This window comes from Benincasa hispida, chromosome 7 (assembly GCF_027475165.1).
Source record: "Benincasa hispida cultivar pf3 chromosome 7, pf3_genome.v1.1, whole genome shotgun sequence".
In the NCBI taxonomy this organism is placed as follows: Eukaryota; Viridiplantae; Streptophyta; class Magnoliopsida; order Cucurbitales; family Cucurbitaceae; genus Benincasa; species Benincasa hispida.
In genome coordinates, this window is record NC_143484.1 from 16,246,753 (window position 1) to 16,263,963 (window position 17,211).

The 17,211-nt window shown below is 31.8% G+C and overlaps 1 non-coding gene across 1 annotated transcript; it reads left to right on the forward strand.

Annotated features, from left to right (window-relative positions):
* Positions 1 to 12,512: 12,512 nt before the first annotated feature.
* Positions 12,513 to 12,594, forward strand: TRNAS-AGA (transfer RNA serine (anticodon AGA)). The gene has a single exon. It is a non-coding gene; the product is annotated as a tRNA-Ser (tRNA).
* The last annotated feature ends 4,617 nt before the right edge of the window (positions 12,595 to 17,211 follow it).

The following is a 17,211-nucleotide window of genomic DNA, read 5'->3' on the forward strand; positions in this document are numbered from 1 at the left end:
GATTTTGGGGACAAGACCGAGCAGAGAGTTGGAAACATAATTTCACGATATGGGATTCACTCCTTCTTGACCTTAGGGTAAGTAGATGAATGTTCCCTTAAGTGGTGTCTCTCGGACTTGAACAAAGGACCTTAACATCTCACTAGCCCGAGACGGGTTTCTGTTTGATGGTTAGACCATAAACAGGATGTTCCTTAGAGGAGCACTGGTACTTAAGGATGTAGAGGTAACTCAAGGGTAAAATGGCAATTTGACCCAGTTTGTGTTACGAACATTTGTGAAGGACTAACTTGTTGTTATTGGTTATTTTCCGTGGACACAGAAATATATCTGCAGTGAAAATAGTGCAAATGTGAGTCTATAATGAAGTGTACTGTCAGTTAAGGAATATTGATTAACTTGGTTAATGAGTTTAGTCAATTAATCGCATATCGTTGGAGCTTATGATCGGTAGATCCATTAGGTCCCATTGGTAGCTCATAAACGGTATTGACGTCATTAAAGTAATTTGAAATGTTCAACTTTATTAAAGGAAAGAATATAATGTATGGTGATACATTATAATATAAAGTTTATATTTTAATTAAACTATAATATAAATTTTGAATTTGATTCAAAAATTAATTTAATGGAAGAATTAAATATTTGAAAGAGTCCAATAATTAAATTTAATATGATTATAATTTATATTAAAGCTATAAGTTAAAATTAATATGCATTAGATGCACATTAAAACTATGGGTATTATAAGAGAAAAATAATTGAATGTGACTCAATTATAAGGTTAAATTGGATATGTGATATTTAATTTAATGATTAATTAATTGAAGAACTAACTAATTATTTCATTTCATTAATTGAATTAAAACTATAAGTTATGAGAGAGATGTACTAAAATATAATTCTAATGACATTTAATTAAATAAAAGATATTTAATTATTATTAATTAATTTTGTTAATTGATAATTATTTGATTTTATTTTAATAAATAAGTGTTAATTTATTTTTTTTAAAATTAAATAAATTTATTGTTATTTAATTAAATAAATTAAATTTGATTTAATTTATTAATTAAATAAATTAGTTATAACAAACTCCCAACATGCAAAGTTGTTTGGAAGTGAGAAAGATCTTCTCCCTAACTTTTTCCTCTCTCACCTCTCTCAACATCACATAATTGTTTTTTTCTCTCTCTATGGCTCTCATCTTTGAGATTTTTTTTTTTTTTGTAGAAAAATCTCTCCAAGGATCCCACCTTCTTTTTGCCTCACTAGCCCAAAAAGAATACTCGTGACACTATTTTGGTTGTATCTCATCCTGGTAACACTATTGGATGCAGCCCATTTTGTATAGGTAATACAAATGATGTAATCCACAGATCATTCATGTAGATACATGTGAGTGGAGCATCCTATGCAATGAGTTTACATAAAGACTAGACCATGAAATAGTCACTTTTCTTTGTAACAACCGTTTACTGTTAAAACTGACTATTTCATACTAAAGTAACCTAGGATAACTTGATCTTAATCCTGAGCTAGCTATGAACTCCTGTTTATTCGAGATTTTCCTCTGATCTAAATGAGTAAGAGTAGTCCAACAGCACTGCTCAATTAGTCTTCCATTTTGGGGATAAGACCGAATAGATAGTTGGGGACATAGCCCTGCGGATGGAATTTACTCCTACCCGTTTTAGGGTTAGCAGATAGGTTGTTCTCTTAAGTGCTGCTTCCAGGTCTTGAACAATCGGGGCCCTGCCTTCTCATAATAAGAGAGGGACATGATTACTAAGTAGTATTGTGAATCAATTGTTCATTAGAAGGTCAGTGGGAACTTAAGGAACAAGATGTATTTATAGGGGTAAAACGGTAATTTTTGACCCAGCTATAATTACGAACGATCTGTGAATGATTGACTTACTGATTATGGTTTACATAGACAGAAATATATCTACAGTGAGGAGAGTGCAACTATCGAGTTATAGTGGTGTGCCTTGATAGTTAACGAATAGTAATTAATTCGGTTTAAAGAGTTTAACTGATTAATTACAAATCTTTGGAGCTCATGATCACTAGGTCCATTAGGTCTCTCTACTAGCTCATAAATTGGAATTACAAATTGAGTATTTATTGGATGAATTTTGGAATTAGGGTTATGAATTTGAAATACTCAAATTCAATTTTTAGGGTTTTTCATTAATTGTACTTGATACAATTAAAAATGTTTAATTTAGTTGAAATTAAACGAAATTTGAGAATCAATTAATATTTAAATTATGTTTTAAATATGAAATTGAATCATATTGGTGAAATTGGTGTTTTATTAATTTAATATTGAGATATTAAATTAATATTCTTTTAATAAAAAAGTTTAATTAAAATCAAAATTAGTTTTATTTAAAATTATTTATTTTGAATTAATTTTATAAAACTAATTTAAAATAAAATGGTTTTATTTAAAATCATTTTATCAATTTTAAAATTAGTTTTAAGTTAGTGGATTTTTCCAAATTTAGGAAAAACCCACTAACTACAATCTAATGGAATTTCACCAAAATCCATTTGATTTATACGTTTACTTACTGAAGTGAAAAAGATCTGAAAACCCTACTCAACCCTCACTATAGAAGAAAATAATATGAGAAAATCTCTCAATTTAAGCGACAATCTTTTAGTAATCTTAGGACCTGTTTGGTAGAGAATCTAAAACAAAAATTTAAAAACAATGGATTAAATGAAAACAAAGTTATATTCTTGTTTTCGGATATCTATTTGGTAGCAGAATCTAGAAATTGGAATCTAATCTAAACAATTGTAAACTAGTTGTAGTTACCCATTAAATATGAGTTGACAATAAATTATTGTTAATTTATTTATGGATATGTTTTATGTTAAAAAAAATGTATAATTATTATTTTATAATATTATATAATTTATAGAAAAATTTGAAAATTTGGTCCCTATGTTTGGAATAGGTTAAAATTTAAGTTTTATAGTTTGTAATTACAATTTACCCCCTATGGTTTGATAAAAGTTTCATGATAATAATCCCTATGGTAGAGGTCATTTAAGAGAATATAACAAACCATATGGATTATCAAACCATATGCATTAAATTCTAAATTTTAAAATCATATGGACTAACTTTTAACTTTATTCAAATCATAGGGACCAAACTTGGAATTTAATTTAATTTAATTTATGATATATTATATAATACATAATTTAATTTTAAAAAAATTAAATTGGGTTTATAACATGACATACTATGTTTCAAAATTTTGTATCTTTATTTTATATAATTCTGCATTTTAAATTTTAAGATTCAAATTCTGGATACAAATAAAAATATGTTGTGTTGCATTGTTTAAATCACAGAATCCGAAAACAGTTTTTAGAAACAAAATTTGAGTTGTCTGCGAAACATATATTTGCTTAACTCGGTGAATCTAAAAACATAAAACAGAATCTAGATTGCAAACCAAATAGACCTTTAGTATTTGTATATGCTTTTTTTTTTTTTACTTTTTTTTATTGAATAATTAGACCAAATATTTTTCTTTGTTCCATTTATATGTCTAGTGTAAATCTGTATACAAATTAATATTAACACAAGTAATAATCCAACATATTTGACACAATTTATTATTATTATTTTTACAAATTTAGGAATATTTACAAGCAATTAGGTCCAAAATATTTGCAGATATATAGCACAATGCAAAAGAATTTACAAATATAGCAAAAATTAGATCAAGTCTGAGAGTCTAAAAGTGATAAATACTACTAGTTTATTTATAGTTTAAAATGTAGATATCGACTAAAACTTTGAGATTTCAACCTAACATCGATGTCGATGAAAATATCTATAAAATGTTATGTATATCTTTTTTAAAAAATTATTACAAAAAAAGTATATATAAAAATTAAACTAATAATAAAAAAAATTAAGTATATAAAAATTAAATTAATAATAAATAAATTAACAAGTTCACTATTTATATAATATTTACATTAGTGACTTCTTGTTACTTTTATTTTACATTTCATGAGGTTTTTTATAATATAATCGAAATATTAATTTACCCCCTCATGTCGATGAAGACGTAGACATGTTGATTGAAAATGCAATACATATGAGAAGAGAAATGAACAAATATCAATTTATATCCCTAAGTTACTGAGTTTATATTAATTAAAATCTTAAAGTATGATCAATTTAAACCTTGAACTTTCGTAAATGTATCGATTTATACCTTCTTCCAATTTTACCTTTGAAAATTATTGATGGATTAATTCTTAAATATGTGTAAATTTCTTCAAATGTTAGATTGTTAATTAAAGTAAATGCATAGACGTTTTTCAAATGAAATTATGTCTAAGAGTCTAAATCAATTCATACATAAAAGTTTAAGAGTTTATTATTCCCCCATTCATTCCTAGTTTGTTATTCCTCATGTATTTGATATTCACTTCATTCATTCATAGTTTGTGTTGGATTTTGGCAAAAAATTAGAAGTCCAGTTTGTCGCACATCAATTAAATTTTGGACTCCAAGCCTATAAAAGGAGCCTATGCCTCTAGTTTCAAGTTTGCCTAGTTAGAAACACTTTAAGTTTGGGTGTACTAACTCTAGTTAAATTCCCTTTATGTATTCTCTAATTTGGGAGTGGGAAAACGATGTGAGTAGTATAAAAGCTTTGAGAGAGTGCTCTTGTAATTGGGATCGAGAGAGAGAATTGTTCTGTGTAATTGTAACAATTTTTCACGTAGTGGATTTCTTTCTGATGGGTCGTGGTTTTTCTCCAATTTGGGAGTTTTCCACGTAAATTCTTGTGTGTCCCAGTTTTACTGCTTTCTTTTAATTTCTTTATTATTTTTCTGCTTATTCCTACAGTAAAAGTGGGAGGTTTTTCCCAACAAGTGGTATCAGAGCGTTAGTTTTCGTGGTTTCTTGAATGTCTAAGTATGCTCTGTGGTTACAGCATTGTGTGACCTTCCATATCAGAAAAGAATTCTTGAAACAGGTTACAGTGTTTGTCAATAGTGTGAGTTGTTCACTCTATTTGTTGTTTTGCTAGGAGTGAAGCAGATGTGTGTCAAGCTTTATGAGTCCAATAAAGTTTGATGTGGAGAAATTTGATGGAAGGATCAACTTCGGTTTGTGGCAAGTGCAAGTAAAGGATGTGCTGATGCAATATGGATTACACAAGTGCATGTTAAGTGGTGATGGTGTTCCAGTGCAGTTTTAGAGTGATTCCAGTAGAGGTTTAAAAAAGAGAGTCTTCAAATAGAAGATAGGCTGCTGGGCATATGGACAGTCTGGGCACATGAAAATTAGAGCAAGTTCATCAAAGGGCTCTAGATCAGATGCTGACGGAGTCTTTCTTGTCAAATGAGACGATGACTTCCTTTGAAGAAGACAAAATTCATCCTCGTGGTATATCCGCTTTACCATGAAAGAGGATGTGATGTTAGCAGTTCCACGAGTTTGCACACGGGCATTGACTTGGTGGATATGCAAGGTGTGTGGTGGAAGTTATGTTGATGGTTGAAGGACTTCCAGGCGAGCCAAGTAGGTGGAAGTTGCACCATAAATATCAGCAAGGTTTATCGACATGTGATGAAAAAGGAAAATCTTGGGAGGTGGTAATCCAAGTGATCTACTTTTTATGGTAGAGTAGGTTATAATTCTCATATCAATTCCATGATATGAGAATTATGGTTGTCAATGAAATCAATGGATGTTCCAGAAGTTATGGATTCTTCAATTATTTTGTCAACATGAAATTTGTTGGCTTTGGAAAAATATTAAAAGTACCGTTTGTTCCACATCGGTTAAATTGAAGAATGGGGATGGACTCCAAGCCTATAAAAGGAGCTATGCCTCTAGTTTCAAGTTGTCCCAATTAGAAACAAAACTTGGGTGTGTTAACTCTAGTTAAATTTCCTTTATGTATTCTCTAATTTGAAAGTGTGAAAATGGTGTGAGCAGAGTGGATTTCTTTCTGATCGTTGTTTGGATTTGTGGGAATTTGTATTCTTTGTATGTGTGAAAATGGCCAGATTGCCAACTCAACAAGCCTACCATTTTGGGGATTCGTCTGATTGGGGAGATGGGAACTCAACTACACAAGACGGAATTCTGAATACATTGGATAGCCCTGATTTCTCTCTTTTTTTAAAATTTGTTTCGTTGTATGGGATTCCTCTATTTTTTTTTTTTTTTTTTTTCCTTTCTTACCAATTCCAATATTTTACATTTTCTTTGGCAATACTATACATGATCATCTATGGATGTCTAAAAGGCTTGTTATCCTTCTTTCATATTCATTCTTTTGATGAATTTGAATCTCTATTATAGATATTTACTATTGCTTAAAGTTAATACGTTATGTCTCTGTTACCATTATGACATTTATTGCAACCAACCTTCATTTATTATGTATGTTGTCAACCCTCTATTTCGAATTTTAGCATTAGTTTGTTGTTGTACCACAATATTTTTAATCATGAAATACACCCCATAGATGTGTGAGGCTAGTTTTATATATATATATATTGGCCCTCGAATTCAAAGGCAGACCCACCTGTCGAGTAGGGACGAAAGTCAGCCTTAGTGATCGACAGTGCTGAGTGGAAGGGTCGTCACTCAATGAATAAAAGTTACTCTAGGGATAACAGGTTGATCTTCCCCAAGAACTCACATCGACGGAAAGGTTTGGCACCTCCATGTCGACTTGGTCATTGTTTCTTCTCTAGGAAAAGAAGTTCAGGACTTGTACGCCTTCTACCTCCACGCGGTTTTGCTTCGTCAGACTTCTGCCCATTACGGAAAATTCCTCATTGCTACCTCCTGTAGGAGTTTGGGCCGTGTATCAGTCCCAGTGTGACTGATCATCCTCTCTGACCAGCTACTTATAATCGTCTTGATTTTTTTAATCATGAAAAATACCCCATAGATGTCTAAGACTAGTTATATATATATATAAAGTAAGTTTCAACCACCAACCATTCATTTACCACTTTTCTTGTCAACCCTCTATTTTTAATGTTGTCTCATCTTCTTTTTAATGCTTTTACCATGGGTTGGATGACTGTTTATTGTTGACCATGAATTCTCACACCCTCAGTTAATTAGATTAGGTGGTAACCATCACCTCTTCTCCTATATATCATTTGTATCCCACATTCCATATTATTGAGAAATCCGCACGGCCTGTTATTCTCCTTTGTATCTGGACCTTCTGTGACATATTCCTTAGGAACCAAGGTAGTATCGAATGCCTTTGTCTCACATTGAATGGGATAACCAATGTGGTACTTAAGTAGCTTGGCTCTCTCATCCCAATAGCTGGCTTTTGGTGTGTGCTTCTCCAAGGTGCAAGTACCAAACAATGGTATCAGAGCCGATTGTCGATGTTTCGAGTGGAACCAACGGAGGGTTCTGACTGGGTGTGACCGCGTGAAGTATAGCCAGGGTAGCCACCGACTTTCTTGGAATGAAGTATTGTTAGGAACGAAGGTAGTATTGGAATGGAGTATTGTTAGGAACGAAGGTAGTATAGGATGTCTTTGTCACACATTGGTTAGAATGGGGATGACCAATGTGGTACTTGAGTGGCTTGGCTCTCCCACCCTAACTTCAAATTACAGGAACCAATATAATATTTGAACGTAAATTTTCGCTATGTTTTGTGTGTAGTTGACAGTGACGACTGGCATTGGTGGTTAGGTGTTTTTGAGTGTACAAGGGAAGACAAAATTTTGTTTCAAAAATGGCAGCTCCCAATCTTTCCTTTCTTAATATTATATGTGAAACCCTAAACAAACTCAATTATCTTGATGGTATTACCTGTCGAGTAGGAAACTTCTTGACGTGTTTAAATGGTAAAGTTATTTCACAGCATGAAAAAATCCAAAAATTTCTACCAATTTTTGCTTTTTTTTCTTCATTCTTGACGTTTTTCATCAAATTTACATGTTACTTCACATTTTTTTATAAAAATTTCAAGTACTCAAAAGTTCCGACGTCAAGTAATACAACTTTAAACCTTACAGTTTCACAAATGTATCAATTTAAACCCTCAATTATGTTTCATTTAGATACACTTATAAAATTTATGGGTTAATTGATATACTTATAAAAATTTGGGATTTAAATTAATATATTTATTAATTTAGGATTTAAATTGATACAACCTCAAAGTTTTGAATTTAAATTGATCCGACTGTTAGTTCGAAATTTAAATTATACGATTATTAATTTAGGATTTAAATTAACTTTAGGATTTAAATTGATATAAAAAAAAATTAAGGGTATAAATTGCTAAAATTCAATGAAGTGCGCAGGTTAAAGAAGTTGCTCTCAATGATTCCGCACTTCAATTAGGAAAAAAAAATTGAGAAAATAATACAAAAAAGATTCCGCATTTATTTTCGTGATCTGTTTTCTATAGCGCCGGACCCCACCAAAGATTCCAGAATCATTTTTATATTATTAATAATTAATACAATGAGAAAATTGGAGGAAAGCAATAAATATACCATTTTGTTGGATGAAATAGTAAATTAGGGTACTATTTTGTCTTTTATTTTCTTTTATTTTCTTTTTTTTCTAAATTATATTTGTTACCCCACACTCTTTTTTGGTAAGTTTTTCATCTTGTATGTTTGATAACTTTTTGTTTTTAATTTTATATTTTGAAACTTAGGGTTGTTTTCTCCTATTTTTCAATTATAATTTTCACCTTTATTAAAAATGCTTGAATACTTTGTTAAAATTTAAAAATAAAAGTTATTTTTTGACACTATTTGGTAACCATTTTGTTTTAGTTTTTGGTTTTTGAAAATTAAGCTAGAAAGGGGTAGAACTTACCTTTGGTGTGCCTATGACCCCCTATTTTATAGTGTGATACATTTGTGATTCCAAACCTAAAGAGGATCAGGAAAAGTTGATTCGGGCCGGCCATAAGGGACAAAGATTGCAGCCCACAGGAAATGAGCCCTCAAGGGCAAAAGGAAGCTTGCCTCGGCCTTGGGCCTTTCAGCCTAACTCTTTTCTGCCTCTTGGACTTTTCCTCCCTTGGCCTACATATACTACTCTAATCCTCATGTGGCGATCGTTTCTTTTAAATTTAGAATTTCTGGTCGGGATGACCCATAACAATCATAAAAGCATATTCTTAAAAAAAAAAACTGCATCAAATACCTCGACATATTGAACTCAACTCTACACCCTAAACACGACATATAAACTCAAATACAATTCTACACTCTAAATACAGACATATGAACTCCACAAATATATAAACCCCATAAACATATGAAGTGCAGATATCATATCTTAACTGATATCATCTCTAAAATTTAAGGTATCAATTGATATTTTAACTTATAAAATTAAGGACAAATATCAATTTTTACCCCTAAATTTTGGGAGTTGCACTACTACAAAAACCGTCTTACTTGACATTTTTTCGCAATCAAGTATCAGTGTACTTGACGTTTTTGTAATCACGTGTCAAGAATAAGAGAAATATTTTTTATTTGGTAAAAGCATCAAGTTGTAATTTACTTGATATTTTATAACTATCAAGTATATGAGATCTTTTGATTTATTTCAAGTGTCAAGTATCTAAATTCTTGACATTTATTAAGGATCAAGGTTTTTATAACTTGACAATTTTTACTTGTCAAATTTTCGTTACTGGTCAGATCTGGTGAGATGGAGTGCGCAACGGTCAAATCTGTTAAGATGGCATGACAACGCTACAGAGAGACAGCTGAATGAGAAATTGGCGTGACAGCGCAACGAAAACTAGCGTGACAGCACAACGACGACTGGTGTGAGCAGTTGATGATGTGATGACGACCAGCATTGGTGGCTAGGCATGTGTGAGTTTATAAGGGAACACAAGATTTTGTTTAAAAAGTGGCAACTTCTAATCTTTCCTTTCTTAATATTATATGTGAAACCCTAAAAAAAACTCAATTATCTTGATGTTATTACATCTCAATTAAATTAGGAAACTTCTTCATATTTTTAAATTGTCAAGTTACTTGACAACGTGAAAAAATATTAAAAATTTTGCCAACCTCTATTTTTTTTTTCCATTGTTCTTGACGTTTTTCATCAATTACTTGACATTTTTTGTTTCTTTAATAAAAAGGTCAAGAACTCAAAAGTTCCAAACGTAAGTAATGCAGTTTTTATAGTAGTATTATAAACCAATAATTGTATCCATTTAAACCCTAAATTTTTATAAGTGTATCAATTTAAACCCCAAACTAATAATTGTATCAATTTAAATCCTAACTTTCATAAATCGTATCGATTTAAACCATCCATTATGTTTCATTTAGATACACTTATAAATGTTCTGGCTTTAAATTGATGTACTTAATAAAGTTTAGGGTTTAAATTGATATAACCCCAAAATTTAGGGTTTAAATTGATCTAACTATTAGTTTAAACTTTAAATTGATACAATTATTAATTTATGATTTACATAGTTACAACTTCAAATTTTAGAATTTAAATTGATCCATTATTAATTTTAGGATTTTAATTAATACAACTCAATATAAATAGATATTTGCCCTCACATTTAATGAAAGTGCCCATGTTAAAGAAGTTGCTCTCAATGATTCCGCCCTTATATTATAAAAATAAAAAATAATAAATAATAAAAATAATAAAAAAAGATTCCGCATTTATTTCCGTGATCTGTTTCGTATAGCGCTAGACCCCACCAAAGATTCCAGAATCATTTTTATTTATTAATAATTAATAAAATGAGAAAATTGAAGGAAAGCAATAAATATACCATTTTGTTGGATGAAATAGTAAATTTAGGTCTTGGTGTATTATTTTGCCTTTTATTTTCTTTCTTTTTTTTTTTAAATAATATTTGTTACCCCCACAATGTGTTTTTTGGTAAGTTTTTCATCTTGTATGTTTGATAATTTTTTGTTTTTAATTTTATATTTTAAAATTTATGCTTGTTTTTCTTCTATTTTCAAATATAGTTTTCACTTTTATTAAAAACGCTTGAATATTTTGTTAAAATCTAAAAACAAAAACTATTTTTTAGCCCATTTGGTAACTATTTCGTTTTTTGTTTTTGAAAATTAAGCATATTGTCTCCCCATTATCACAATGATTTGCATCTTTTTTTAAAGTAAATTGGTTGAATTCTTAGCCAAGTTCTAAAAACAAAGACAACTTTTAAAAATTACTTTTTTTAGTTTTCAAATTTTGACTTGGCTTTTAAATCATTGACAAAAGAGTAGTTAACAAAAGAAAAAATTTGGAAGTGGAAATAGTGTCTATAAGCTAAAATTTGGAAGTGAAAGTAGTGTATATAAGCTTAAATTTCAAAATAAAAAAAAACGAGATGGTTACCATTGGGCTTAGTTTTAAAATTTTGGTTTGGTTTTTGAAAATATTAATAGAAAATAATGATATAGAAACTTATAAATTGAGTAGTGTTTAGAAATTTAATTTTCTAAAACAAAAACTAAAAAATGGTCATCAAATGGGATTTACTTTATTTAGCATGACTTGAATTTTGAAACCACTCTTAAAATATAGATAACAAAACAAAAAAACCAATAAAGGAGAAGCACTCTTAAAATATAGATAACAAAACAAAAAAACCAATAAAGGAGAAGTAGTGTCACATGCTTTATTTTCAAAAATTAAAAACCAAAAACCAAAAACAAAAAATTGACCTCGTTTGGTAATTATTTCGTTTTTCATTTTTTGTTTGTGAAAATTAAGCTTATATTCTTTTCTATCATGGTTTGCATCTTTCTTAAGTATAAGAGTTGAACTCTTAGTCAAAATCTTAAAAAAAATATATAAATTTCTAAAAAGTACTTTTCTTATTTTTCAAAATTTGGTTTGATTTTCAAAAAACATGGGTAAAAACTAAATTACAAAGCAAAAATCTAGAGGCGGAAAGAGTGTTTGGCTTAATTTTCAAAAAATAAAAACTAAAAACTAAATTGTTATCAAACAATGCTCAAATAATTATTAAACAAGAACCTTAGTTTTTTTTTAAAAAAAAAAAAAAAGATAACAAGACAAAAATATAAATAGGTAGAGTAATGTTATAGGCTTGAGTTTCAAAAATAGAAAATAAAAACTAGGCACGGTTTGATAACTCTTTGATTTTTTGTTTTTAGTTTTTAAAAGATTAAACTTTTAAATCGTACTTTCACCTATTCATCTCTTTGGTTTGTTATCTACTTTTTGTGAATGTTTCGAAAACTAAGCCGAGTTGAAAAACTAAAAAATATATATATTTTTGGTAAATTTCAAATATGAAATGAGTTATGTAGGATGAAAATGTGGAAAAGTAGAGAAAAAAGAAAGCACAAATTTTAAATATCATAAAAAAATGATCAAACGACACCTATACAGAACCAAAATATACATTTAAAAAATCATTTGAATTTTCTTAATTATAATAATAAATTAGCTTCTAATTACCCAGCATCGTTCAGTGGGCGTGCCGGAGTGGTTATCGGGCATGACTAGAAATCATGTGGGCTCTGCCCGCGCAGGTTCGAATCCTGCCGCTCACGTTTTCATTTTTCTTTTTTTTCCCCATTATTTTTCCTTTTCACCTTTTCACCTTTTTTTTTTTTTTTTTTTTCTTTTTTACTTTCTTTCTTTGATAATAAAATGCCATAACTATTTTTCAATTATTTTTTGTTTAAAAATGGTTCTTAGCTTTTTTTATAAAAGTAACGAATAAGATTTAACCTATTCTTCTTTCTCATATTTTTCTCTTTAGATCTACTATTTTCTAAGCAGATTCCAATATGTTCTCGTCCCCGTTGCCTTTTGTTCGTGCGAAGTTGTTCGTATAGATGACTGAGGTGTTGTTGGACGATTGCTTGCTGGACTCGAAAGAGGAAGAGGAGTTTGTTCACGGTGAGACCGAGTTTTGTGAAGAAAAGTCTTCAACTAGTATGTTCTCTCGGTCTTTTGTTTTTATCTTTTAAGCATGTCAGTAATTTAATGTTATCGATGCATATCTATATGTTTGAATGTATATGTGAAAATTATGTCACAATGAATTGGAAAGATCTGTTTCCGCTCATTGGTATATCAGAGCTAGGTTTCTGATATTCCAAATTCATTGCTGCAAAGAATTGCATATACATTCTCGATGGGTGCAGCATGTCTACTTTCTGTTTTAATTGTTAATTTGTTTGTGGATGTGTGGATTAATGAAGTTTTCTGGGATGAAACATCGGTTTGTTAAATTCTTTTATATTTCTAGTTAATTGTAAAAGCCCCTGCATTTTTTGACATAATTAATTGCTATCGAATCTGTAATTTCAAAGTTAGTTTGAGTTTTGAGTCATTCATGAAAAAGTTTGGAACAAGGATTGCTGTTCTTCGAGGAAGAAGATGACCAAGTGTTGGTCGAGTCGTGTAGAAGATGGGGTAGACGATCGCTGAGTATCAGATGCTCAGGTGTCATTTAACACGCGTGCGCACTAGGCGATCGTATAGGTTAGCAAGCCTCATCACTTAGTTATTGACTATATGATCACGGAGTAAAGGTGTGGTAAATCGTTTACCTTTTCATGTGTTAAGCGATCGTCTAGACAATAAGGTTTCGCAGCCTCGTTGTCGTCTAAGCGATCGTTTAGCTTTCGCGATATCGTCTAGTGTGTGCTACATGATTGTTTACCTGGAGGCGTTTACTAAATGATGGAGCTTCACCCGATGGTTCAAGACCCGGTTCGCCTGTGAACCTGTTTGCTCGATGGAAAAATGTCATAGATAGATTTTTTCATTCCGGTTTTGTGTTGGTTCATCCCGGTCCATTAATCTGTGATTTAATACATGAGATGTATGTTTAATTATATGTCATATGGTATGCACATATAGAAAAATTCAACCTTAGGTTATGCATTGGTCATGCATCATCTCTTTATTATAAATGTTATGATTTAGAGAAGTATGATTTAAATTATATAAGAGTATGCTCATGCATCATATAATATAAGAGTTATATTTATGCATGCATAAAAAGCATTGGCATGCATCATCTTTATATTATAATTGTTATAGTATAGGAGTGTATGAAAAACATGTTTTCTTGGTTATTATATATATATAAAAGTTATGTATAGTAATGACTGAACATTACATGAAGCATGACACATAGATTACTTTATAAGCGTTATAAATTCCTTGTTATGTGGCATTGTGTGTTAGTTGTTTCTTTTTAAAGGTTAAAGAGAAATTAGAACTAAAAGCAATAAGAAAGACATACATGCTCACTTTGGTTTAATTCATGGTTTTAAATGTTTAAAACTTGGATGACATAGACCTAAGATCATGGTTCTAATATAATTAGTAACCCTTAGGCTTTAATCTTTTAATCAGTTTAATATGATTAAATTGACTAATAAAAGGTTAAAGTGTAGCAAATCTATCTATAAGGGACCTTTTATCTAAGGCGGGTTCTGTCTAGGCTAAGGTATTTAAGTTGACAAAAACATAACACCCCTACCTAGGAACCTACCTAGAAAGGTAAATTAGATAGATTTGATGGATGCATGTAAGTTAAGGACAATCCATTAAAGTGTTTAAATGTGACTACTTGAACTTGTTTATTTCATAGACAAAAGTTGTTTATGAGCAGTCTTAAAAGGTGACTTAGACTAAAATCATTAGTTGGATTGTCTAGGTTAATGAACCCCTAGGTAGAACATTCGGTGGGAGGTACTTGGGGCATATGATGCTTCATTTAAACCTTTCACATTTCTCCCTTATAGTTCACACCTGAGATCTACCCTCAGCCTCGTGGCATCCTGGGAGTGTCCCCCTAAAGGATAGTGTTTGGGTATGTCAATATCAAGGTGGATGGAGAGAATGTACATAGTAAGTGGGAGTGGGAAGTGTGACAGCATATCCCACGGTCTCCCTCGTTGGATTGAATCAAGTTTCTGCACATCGCCTCGAGGCACCCTAGAAGTGTCCCCCTATAGGATGACAGTTTTGCACGTTTCTTTATTTGATCTCCTGTAAGAGGATAAGATTACTTAGTCTCTTGTCCTAATCTACTTCTACCCTACGGTGGACTCATTAGGGCGGGACTCTGGCGCCGAAAGCGAGGGGTCACACTTACGCGGAATAGTTAAGGGTTAATAGTTCTGGACTAAATAAATGGTGGCTGTTAAGTTCAGTTCCAAGAGTTGTTCTGCCTGATGGTTGAGAATGTCTCATCCTAGTGAAGGGGCATCTGATCATCCCACAAGGTGACGTTTTTCCAGCCTCGTTGGGGCATCATTGCAAAATAGAAGCCTTAAACACTTAGGGTACTTGAAAGCTGTTTTGCTAAAATTAATTGGTTAAAATGTGGTTTAGCAAAATCTTATAGAAGTTTTTTCGTTTTTCAGCAACATGTTTTAAAAAGCCTACAACCACTATAGATTTTCTTAACGCTGACAAAATTACTAGCGACAACTTTTTTTACTTGGAAACATATGATCATGATGATACTAATCATCGAGGATCTCATGTTTGCCCTTACAGAGGTTTGTCCTCCTATTCCAGCTCCTAACGCCGCTCGAAATGTTCAGGAGGCATACGAGCGATGGACACAGGCAAACGAGAAGGCCCGAGCCTATATCTTGACCAGTCTTAATGACGTGTTGGCCAAGAAGTATGAGCCCATGGTCTCAGCGTGTGAAATCATAGAGTCCCTGTGGGGGATGTTTGGACAACCGTCTACACAACTCAAGCACGAGGCTCTTAAATACATCTTCAACTCAAAAACGGAGGAAGGCACCTCTGTTCGTGAACATATGCTTAATATGTTGGTCTACTTCAATGTGGCAGAGATGAATGGGTCTAGTATCGATGGGGGCAATCAGCTTAGCATAATCATGCATCCATTGCCGAAGAGCTTTCTCCACTTTGTTAGTAATGTGATTCTTAACAAAGTGAAATATACCCTTACAACTCTCCTCAACGAGTTGCAGACATACAAATCTTTTCTGAAAAGTAAGGAGAGGAAAAGGGTTGAGGCAAATGTTGCTTCATCCTCTAGGACGTTCCATCGAGGTTCGACCTCGGGAACAAAGTCTGCACTTTCTACTTCTAACTCTATAAAGGGGAAGAAGAAGAAGGGTGGTAAGGGGAAAGGGAAAGCACCTGCTAACCCACCACCTGTCATCTCAAGAAGGCGTCTGCCATCGATTGAAAAGGGAAAATGTTTCTACTGTAACCAGGACGAACATTGGAAGAGGAATTGTCCTTACTGGCTGAAGGAAAGAAAGGCAGCCAAGGCTAAGGTCAAGGAAGATAAAGGTAAATATGATTTACTTGTACTAGAAACATGTTTAGTGGAGAATGATGATTCTATCTGGATAATTGATTCGGCCACCACTAATCACATTTTTTCTTCTTTTCAGGGGATAAGATCCTGGCGACAGCTGGAGGCTGGTGAGATGACGATGTGATTAGGCACCGTGCATGTCATCTCAGCTGTGGCATTGGGAGGCATCAAGTTATCTTTACAGAATAGGTTTCTAGTTTTACAAGATACGTATGTAGTTCCTGAACTAAAGAGGAACCTTATTTCTATAAAGTGTCTGTTACAATGTAAATATACGCTTTCTTTTAATGTTGATAAAGTTTTTATTCATAAAGATGGTGTTGAAATTTGTACAACTAATCTGGAAAGTAACTTGTATGTACTAAGACCATTAGCCTCAAGTTCCATCTATAACACAGAGTTGTTTAAATCTGTCGTAACTCAATCTAAACGTCAATGAATTTCTCTAAAAGAAAATGTCCAACTTTGGCACCTTCTATTAGAGCACATCAATCTCAATATGATTGAGAGATTGGTGAAAAATGACCTTCTAAGTTAGTTAGAAGAAAATTCTTTACCGGTGTGCGAATCTTGCCTTGAGTTAGTACATTCTAATCTTTGTGGTCATATGAATGTGCGAGCCCAAGGTGGCTATGAGTATTTTATCAGTTTTATGATGCTTACTCTAGGTATGGGTCTGTTTATCTGATGCAATGGAAGTTTAAATCCTTTGAAAAGTTCAAAGAATTCAAAGCTGAAGTTGAAAACGCATTGGATAGACGGATTAAAATACTTCGATCGAATCGAGGTGGAGAGTTTTTTGACTCGGCATTCCAAGACTATTTGATAAAACATGGAA